Source organism: Otolemur garnettii, unplaced genomic scaffold (genome assembly GCF_000181295.1).
Source record: "Otolemur garnettii isolate 467f Iridium unplaced genomic scaffold, OtoGar3 scaffold00289, whole genome shotgun sequence".
In the NCBI taxonomy this organism is placed as follows: Eukaryota; Metazoa; Chordata; class Mammalia; order Primates; family Galagidae; genus Otolemur; species Otolemur garnettii.
This window is the reverse complement of record NW_003852684.1, coordinates 535,964-544,158: the sequence shown is the minus strand read 5'-3', so window position 1 is coordinate 544,158 and position 8,195 is coordinate 535,964. Positions and strand designations below refer to the sequence as shown.

Genomic DNA, 8,195 nt, shown 5'->3' with positions numbered 1-8,195 from the left:
GACACTTCTTAGCCCTCTGTCCACAGACAGGGAAGTGGTCTCCCATTTGTGTCTTATTCATTTTATTGATGATTGAGATTCCCGACACTAGGATGACACAACAATTAAGATTTTTACAGCAGTGTGACTCAAGCTGTATCACAGTGACAAAACTAGATGGAGTCACTTAAGTAGGATGCTATTTGTTTTCTTTTTTTTTCCTTCAAGACAGTGTTTCACTTTGTCATTCTCAGTAGAGTGATGTGGCATCACAGCTCACAGCAACCTCCAACTCCTGGGCTTAGGCAATTCTTTTGCCTCAGCCTCCCATGTAGCTGGGACTACAGATGCCCATGACAATGCCAGGCTATTTTTTTTTTTTTTTTTTTTTGCAGTTTGGCCAGGACCGGGTTCAAACCCACTACCCTCATTATATGAGGCCGGTGCCCTACCCACTGAGCCACAGACACCACCTGTGGGACACTATTTCTAGGACACCTTTTGACAGCTACACGAAAACATGAATTTGAGAGAAGCTTACAAATTTACAATGTCTGGCTATAGCCTGAATCAGTCATAGCTCCAGAGGTCTTAAGCATGTCTACTTTGCTTGCACCATCAAGGTAATTCTGGTTTTCTTGGTTTTGTTTTGTTTTGTTTGTTTGTTTGTTTTTGACAGAGTCTCACATTTTAGCCCTAGGTAGTGTGCCATGGCATCACAGCTCACAGCATCCTGCACCTCCTGGGCTTAGATGATCCTCTTGCCTCAGCCTCTCCAATACCTGAGACTATAGGCACCCAGCACAAAGTCAAGCTATTTATTTGTTGCAGTTTGGCCAGTTCCGGCTTTGAACCTGCCACCCTTGTTATATGGGGCTGGTGCCCTACCCATTGACCCACAAGCACTGCCTAGTAATTCTAGTCTTTTTAGATGATGAAAATATTTGTTGTTTGGTTTGTTGGTTTGTCTCTTCATGTGTGTGTGGGTGGGTATTTTTGAGATATGGTTTCTGTATCTGGCCAGGGCTATTCTTTTGTAACTTCAGCCTAGATCATAGAAATCTCAAACCCCGGGATTCAGGCAATCCTCTTGCCTGAGACTCACATGTGGCTATGACTACAAGTGCCTGTTGCAATTCCTAGATAATTTTTCAATTTTTAGTAGGGACAGGGTCTGACCCTTGCTGAGTCTGTTCTCAGCACTCCCTTGTCCAAGAACTCCACTCATCTCAGCCTGCCAGAGAGCTAGGATTATAGGTGTGATCCACCACATTTGGTCCTATTCTCTTTCTTTGTTTCCATCCCTCCATTTGCCCTTCCCTCAGTTTATCCTTCCTTCCACCAATTCTCTCTGTTTTATTTGCTTGTTCTCTCCATTCTATTCATTCCTTCATCTCTATCTTTCCTCTGTCTCTCTCTCTTCTACATCTTAAGGTAAACTTCTCTACTAACAAATGACCAAAGTATACAAGTGATCCCTGAATGTGTGGTCTTGAAATCTATACTTGAAATGGGTGAATTGTGGGGTGTGTGCATTATAACTGAATAGAGTTGTTTTTTTTTTTTAATTTTTCTATTTTATTAGAGACAGAAGTCTTGCTTTGCTCAGGGTGGTCTCAAACTTGACCTCAAGTGATCCTCCCACCTCTGCCTCCCAGAGTGCTAGGATTATAAGTGTGAGCCACCATGCCTGGCAGAGGCTTCACCTTAATATAGCCTCTTAGGCCCACATTAACTTCTCATAGTGGTTTCTTAAACCTTTTAACCTCCACCACAGTGGAGGAAAGTTGGGATTGGTCCATCAGGCAAATTGAAGGATAGTTCTTTGCTGCAGGAAAGTGTTCACATACTGTAAGAACCTCTGGTAGTGAGGTGTAGCCTGACTCTCATGTCCTAGTGGCAATCAAAAGTCAAGAAGAGGAGGAACGTCCTATTTATTTATGGCATGCCTACTCTGTCTGGCCCTTAAATTCTTGATCACACCTAACCCTACAATCCTTTGAGGTAGTTTATATTATCTTCCCACTTTATAGTTCAGAAAACCAAGGCTCAGATTCATTAAGAGACTTGTTCAAAGTCAATGAGTTAATGTGTGGTGAATTCGTCAAATAGAATCTGGGCTATTTAATTCTCAAGTCTGTGATTTTTCTGACCTTGGCTTGTGGGTGCAGAGGCACCAAGAGCGTCCCCTCAGATTCAATGGCAGCATGGTGCTAGCACAAGCTGGAGCTGTCCTCATGATGAGCACATCAGGAGCGAACTGAGTTCAGTGTCACCATCCACATCTGCAGTACAGAGTCCCAGCGGGTGGTGTAGGGTAAACTTTTGATGTGGAACCAGTGTCTGGGGAGAATGTTATCACTGGGTGTATACAGCTTCTCCCCTTTCCTGCCCAAAAGACTGCTCAGGGCCAGATTGCATGGCAGAATCTTCTCATAGAACTCCACCCTGCCCTGGGTGTAGGCTGCATAGAGGGAATGCTGTGCTTCCTGCCGTGCTTCCATGAAATGTGTGAGAGAGTCCATGGAGAAGGCATAGATCACAAAGCCTACCACTGCTGCCACCAAGTTGAAGGTAGCCCATAAATTCATGGGGCCTCCATAGAACCCATCACATGTTTGGTACCCACATCAATTGCCCAGGTCCCTGCCAGCAAGCTGGAGCCAGCAGGGCCTGCAAGAGAGCTGCACCTGCTGGGCTCTGCCTGTTTACTCTCTGCCCTTGTACAAGTACAGGATAGTCAGTGTTGGTCCCTAGGTCCCCTAGGAAACTGGCAGGGATGTTCACCACAGGTCGTGTGATTACCTGAGAGACAGTCAACTCTACCTTTCTGCTCACACAAGATTACCATGAATTGACATGGATGGCACATTGTTCCACCCTACCAAAGTTGTCATTTTCTTTTTCCTTGAGACAGAGTCTGACTCTTTCCCCCTGGGTAGAGTGCCCTGAGGTGATCATAGCTAATCACAACCTCAAACTCCTGGGCTCAACAAATCTTATTGCCTCAGTCGCTTGAGTATTTGAGAGTCCAGGTGCCCCACCACAGTGTGCAGTTACTTGGGACCACCTGCTTGTGCCTTCCAGAGTGTTAGGATTATAGGTGTGTGTCACCACTCCAGACTTTGAAGTTGGGGTATATTTCTTTCTTTCTTTTTTTCTTTTCTTTTCTTTTCTCTTTTCTTTTCTTTTTTTTTCTTTTCTTTTCTTTTCTTTTCTTTTCTTTTCTTTTCTTTTCTTTTCTTTTCTTTTCTTTCTTTCTTTCTTTCTTTCTTTCTTTCTTTCTTTCTTTCTTGTCTTTCTTTTTTTTTTTTGAGACAGAGCCTCACTTAGTTACCGTCAGTAGAGTGCCGTACTGTCACAGTTGACAGCAACCTACAGCTCCTAGGATTATACAATTCTCCTGCCTCAGCCTCTTGAGTAGGTAGGACCACAGGCACCCACATCAAAGACCGGCTTTTTTTTTTTTTTTAACCATTTGGCAGGGGCCAGGTTCAACACCACCAGGCTTGTTACAAGGGGCTGGCACCCTACACACTGAGCCACAGGTGCCAACCAAGGGATATTTTTTCAAACTATTGTTTGTGGGCTGCAGTGGTGCTTCATGCCTGTCATCTTGGCACTCTGGGAGGCCACATCAGTTGGATTGTCTGAGCTTCTGAATTGGAGACCAGCCTGAGCCCCTCTCATAGTGAGAGCCCCATCTTTGGAGAATAAAAAAAAAAAAATAGCTGGATGTTGTGCAGTCTCCTGAAGTCCTAGCTAAGGAAATAGGTTTCCTTAAAGATAACTCTTGAAGATTGCTGTGAGCTATGATACCAGAGTATTCTATGTAGGGCAACAAAATGAGACTTGCTCTCAATACATAAATGAGGAACTGTATTAAATGGTCGTGGCATTAGCAGGCATTAGGAAGGTTGAGAACCACTGATCTAACCAAATGCGAGACATTGAGAGGGTGAAAAAGGGCAAAATTGCATTACAGGGAATGAGAAGTGGTATTAACAGAGTTACATCCTCACTTTCCTGATTAGTCCAGAAATACTATCTGAAATAGGTTAACTCAAAAAAAAAATAGTGGCATGCTATTTAGAAATATGTAAGTTAATAGTGCACATTAATTAATTGTGTGGTACAATGTGCTGGTTTTATGTACAATTTGAAATACTTTCATTGAAGAGGTTAACATAGACTTCATGGCTGTTTCTCAGTTATTGTGTTAAGACATTTACATTCTACACTTCATAGATTTAACATGTACCCTTGTAAAATGCACCATTGGTGTGGTCCCACCAATTACCCTCACTCCACCCATCCTTCCCCCTCCCCTCCCCATCCTCTTTCCCCTTTACCTTTGGCTGTTGTTGGGTTATAGGTTTCATATGGAAGTGTGGCTGCTTAAATACTGGTTTCACAGTAGGGCTGAGTACGGATATTTTCCTTCCATTCTTTTTGTTTGTTTGTTTTTTGAAATAGAGTCTCACTTTTTGCCCTCAGTGGAGTTCTGTGACATCACAGCTCACACAAACCCCCAGCTCTTGGGCTTAGGTGATTCTCTTGCCTCAGCCTCCCAAGTATCTGGGACTACAGGTGTCTACCACCATGCCCAGCTCATTTTTGTTGCAGTCTGGCCGGGGCCAGGTTGAAACCCACCACCCTCAGTATATGGTACTGGTGCCCTACTCACTGAGCCACAGGCATTGCCCTATTTTTCATCCATTCTTGACATACTTTGCTCATAAGAATATTTTCTAACTCCACGTCTTTCTGTCTTTCCTTCTTTCTTGATATCTTGTTTTCTTGCTTTCTTTCTTGCTTTCCTTCTTTCTCTCTTACCCTATTTTCTCTTTCTTTTCTTCCTTCCTTCCTTCCCTCCCTCCCTCCCTCCTTCCTTCTCTCTCTCTCTCTTACTTATTTTATTTAATCTTTTTTTTTGTAGAGACAATGCCTCACATTATCACCCTCAGTACTGTGCAATGGCATCACACAGCTCACAGCAATCTACAACTCCTGGGATTAGGCAATTGTCTTGCCTCACCCTCGCAGGAGCTGGGACTATAGGCACCTGCTACAATGTCTGACTATTTTTTTTGTTTCAGTTGACCAGGGCCAGGTTTGAATCCACCACCCTCAGTATATGGGGCCAGCATCATACCCATAGAGCTACAGGTGCTGCCTTCTTTCATTTTTTTATAGGTATTCTCATTTTATTTATTTTTATTTCAAGCTCCTTTATTCCATGAATATTTACAAAACATCAACTATAGGCAAAACATTGACATAATCAGTAGAGATAACATTGGGTCAAATATATCAATTTTATGAGGAAACAAAAGCATTATCTACAAATCAATTATGAGATAAGTGTACTCATTACCACTACTCCTAGTAAAGTTGAAGATCCTAGCTAATATAATTAAGATAACTTAAAAATCCCAAAGGTTCATAAAAAAATACAAATTTCATTACTTTCGAGTTACCAAGTTACTTGCCAGTTAGCAAAAAACAATAGAAAAATTCAGCAATGTAGCTAACTTCAAAATAACTATACAAAATCAATTATATTCCTATGTAAAAAATTATTACAAAATAATATTAGAAAAAGAAAGATAGCATTGTATCAGCAAGCAAAATAACAAGTATCTATCAATATAGCTTTAACAAGGGCTGTGCAATTTTTTTGAATACATAATCATTTACTACTTATTCTTTACAGCATACACAAGACAAAATACAAATAGCAAAAAAAAAATTTCCTTATTATGTTTTTACCAAAGTCTAAAAAATAAATAGATGACTAATATATATAAATAAAAGTAAAAAAAAAACAAACATATAGCTAAGGCAGTACTTAGTAACAAAAACAAAGCCAGGGGTATTACTTTACCAGATTTTAGGATATACTACAAGGCCATAGTGGTCAAGACAATATGGTACTGGCACAAAAATAGAGACATAGACATTTGGAATTGAATATAAAACTAGGAAAAGAAACCAACAATTTACAACAACCTAATCTTCAATAAACCAAACATGAAAGTACACTGGCAGAAAGACTTCCTGTTCAATAAATGGTGCTGGGAGAATTGGATATCCACATGTAAAAGACTGAAACTGGACCCACACCTTTCTCCACTCACAAAAATTGACTCAAGATGGATAAAGGACTTAAATCCAAGGCATGAAATGATAAAAATCCTCAAAGAAAGAATTGTAAAGCACTGGAAGATATTGGCCTGGGGAAAGACTTTATGAGGAAGACTGCCACAGCAATACCAACAACAGCAATACTAAACAAATAGGATCTTATGAAACTGAAAAGTTTCTGTACAGCAAAGGAGACAATAACCAGAGCAAATAGACAACCTACTCAATGGAAAAGAATATTTGCATATTTTGAATCTGACAAAAGTCTAATAACCAGAATCTACACAGAACTTCAATTAATCTACAAGAAAAAAACCAACAACCCCATACATCAGTGGGGAAGAGAGATGAACAGAATCTGGTCTAAAGCCGATAGGCAAATGACTACTAAGTATATGAAAAAATGCTCTTCATCTATAATTATTAGAGAAATGCAAATTAAAACCACCCAGAGATATCATCTAACCCCAGCAAGAATGGCCTATATCACAAAATCTCAAAATTGCAGATGCTGGCATGGATGTGGAGAGAAAGGAACGCTCTTGCACTGCTGGTGTGACTGCAAACTAATATAACCTTTTTTGAAGGAAGTATGGAGAAACCTTAAAGAACTCTACCTAGACCTTCCATTTACTATATAGACACTTGTACTAGGCTGTTTATCACAGCCCAATTTACAATTACTAAAACATGGAAATAACCTAAATGTCCTTCAACCCAGGAATGAATTGGTAAGCTGTGGTATATTTACATTAGGGAGTATAATTCAGCCATCAAAAAAATGAAGATTTTACAGCATTTGTAATAACCTGGATGGAGGTGGAACACATTATTCTTAGTGAAGGATCATAGGAATGGAGAAGAATCCTATGTATTCAACTTTGATATGAAGACAGTTAATGACAATGACATGGTGGAGCATGGTGGAAGGGGAGATCAGACAGAGAAGGAGCGAGGGGGTGTGGGCAAAAAAATAAAAAGATGAATAATTATCACACAAACTGGATTTAATTTTGATCAACGTATATTACTTAAACATCAATTTTTAATTTGATACGTCAATATGTTGTTTATCATATTGCATCTTTATTTTTAAGTGAAATACATCTGTAATTTCCCCTTTATAATAATATAATAATATATTTTTTCTAATTTTGCCCTCTCTCTTTTTTTTTTCATGAGACAGAATCTCACTGTGTTGCCCAGGTTAGAGTGTCATGGCCTCAGGCTCGCACACAGCGACATCCAACTCTTGGGTTAAAGGGATCCTTCTGCCTCAGCCTCTGAAGTGGCTGGAACTACATGCAAGTGCCACAACACTTGGTTACCTTTTCCAATTTAGTAGAATTTATGTGGGAGATCGGGGCTAAGGGTCTCTTGCTATTGCTCAGCCTTGTCTCCAGCACCTGCGTTCAGAGGATCAGCCCACCTTGGACTGCGAGAGCATCCAAATATTCTAGTCTTGTGTGCCAAAAGTCATTGAGCTCTACGTAAGAAATTACCTTACCATGGGCTTTGAGGAGTGTCTAAGAAAGAAATTATTTTTACATAGGGAAATTGTGTTCCTAAAATCAAGCCTTTGGATATTATGTAATTCTGACCCTTTGATAGCCTAGATTCTTGCAGTCTTTGTAACTGCCCACACAGTGAATTGTTGACTCAAATCAGGCTTTTCATATGCACACTAAACAATGAAGAGTATATCATCTACCTGCTTAGTTGGGATCTTTCTATCAGTGCCAATATTCCCTTACCCCAAACAGTCCAAGGCGAGAGAACAAACATCTCTGAACAACCCCTATTCATGAGATTAAGTGACAATATCACAGTGAACCAAGCCCAAACACACTTTTCCTGACTCATTTGTACCTCCCCACAGAGGCCACAATAATTCTCCTCCTTTATATAGTCCCCTATTCCATATGCCTACTGACCTATCCTTGGACTTTTGCTCTTGGAAACTGTGCCTAGGACATTTTCTTTCTTTCTTTCTTTCTTTCTTTCTTTCTTTCTTTCTTTCTTTCTTTCTTTCTTTCTTTCTTTCTTTCTTTCTTTCTCTCTCTCTCTCT

The 8,195-nt window shown here is 40.3% G+C and overlaps 1 pseudogene; it reads right to left on the bottom strand.

Annotated features, from left to right (window-relative positions):
• Positions 1–2,228: 2,228 nt before the first annotated feature.
• The window catches only part of LOC111722614, a 41,949-nt pseudogene continuing 35,982 nt past the window's right edge, over positions 2,229–8,195 (bottom strand).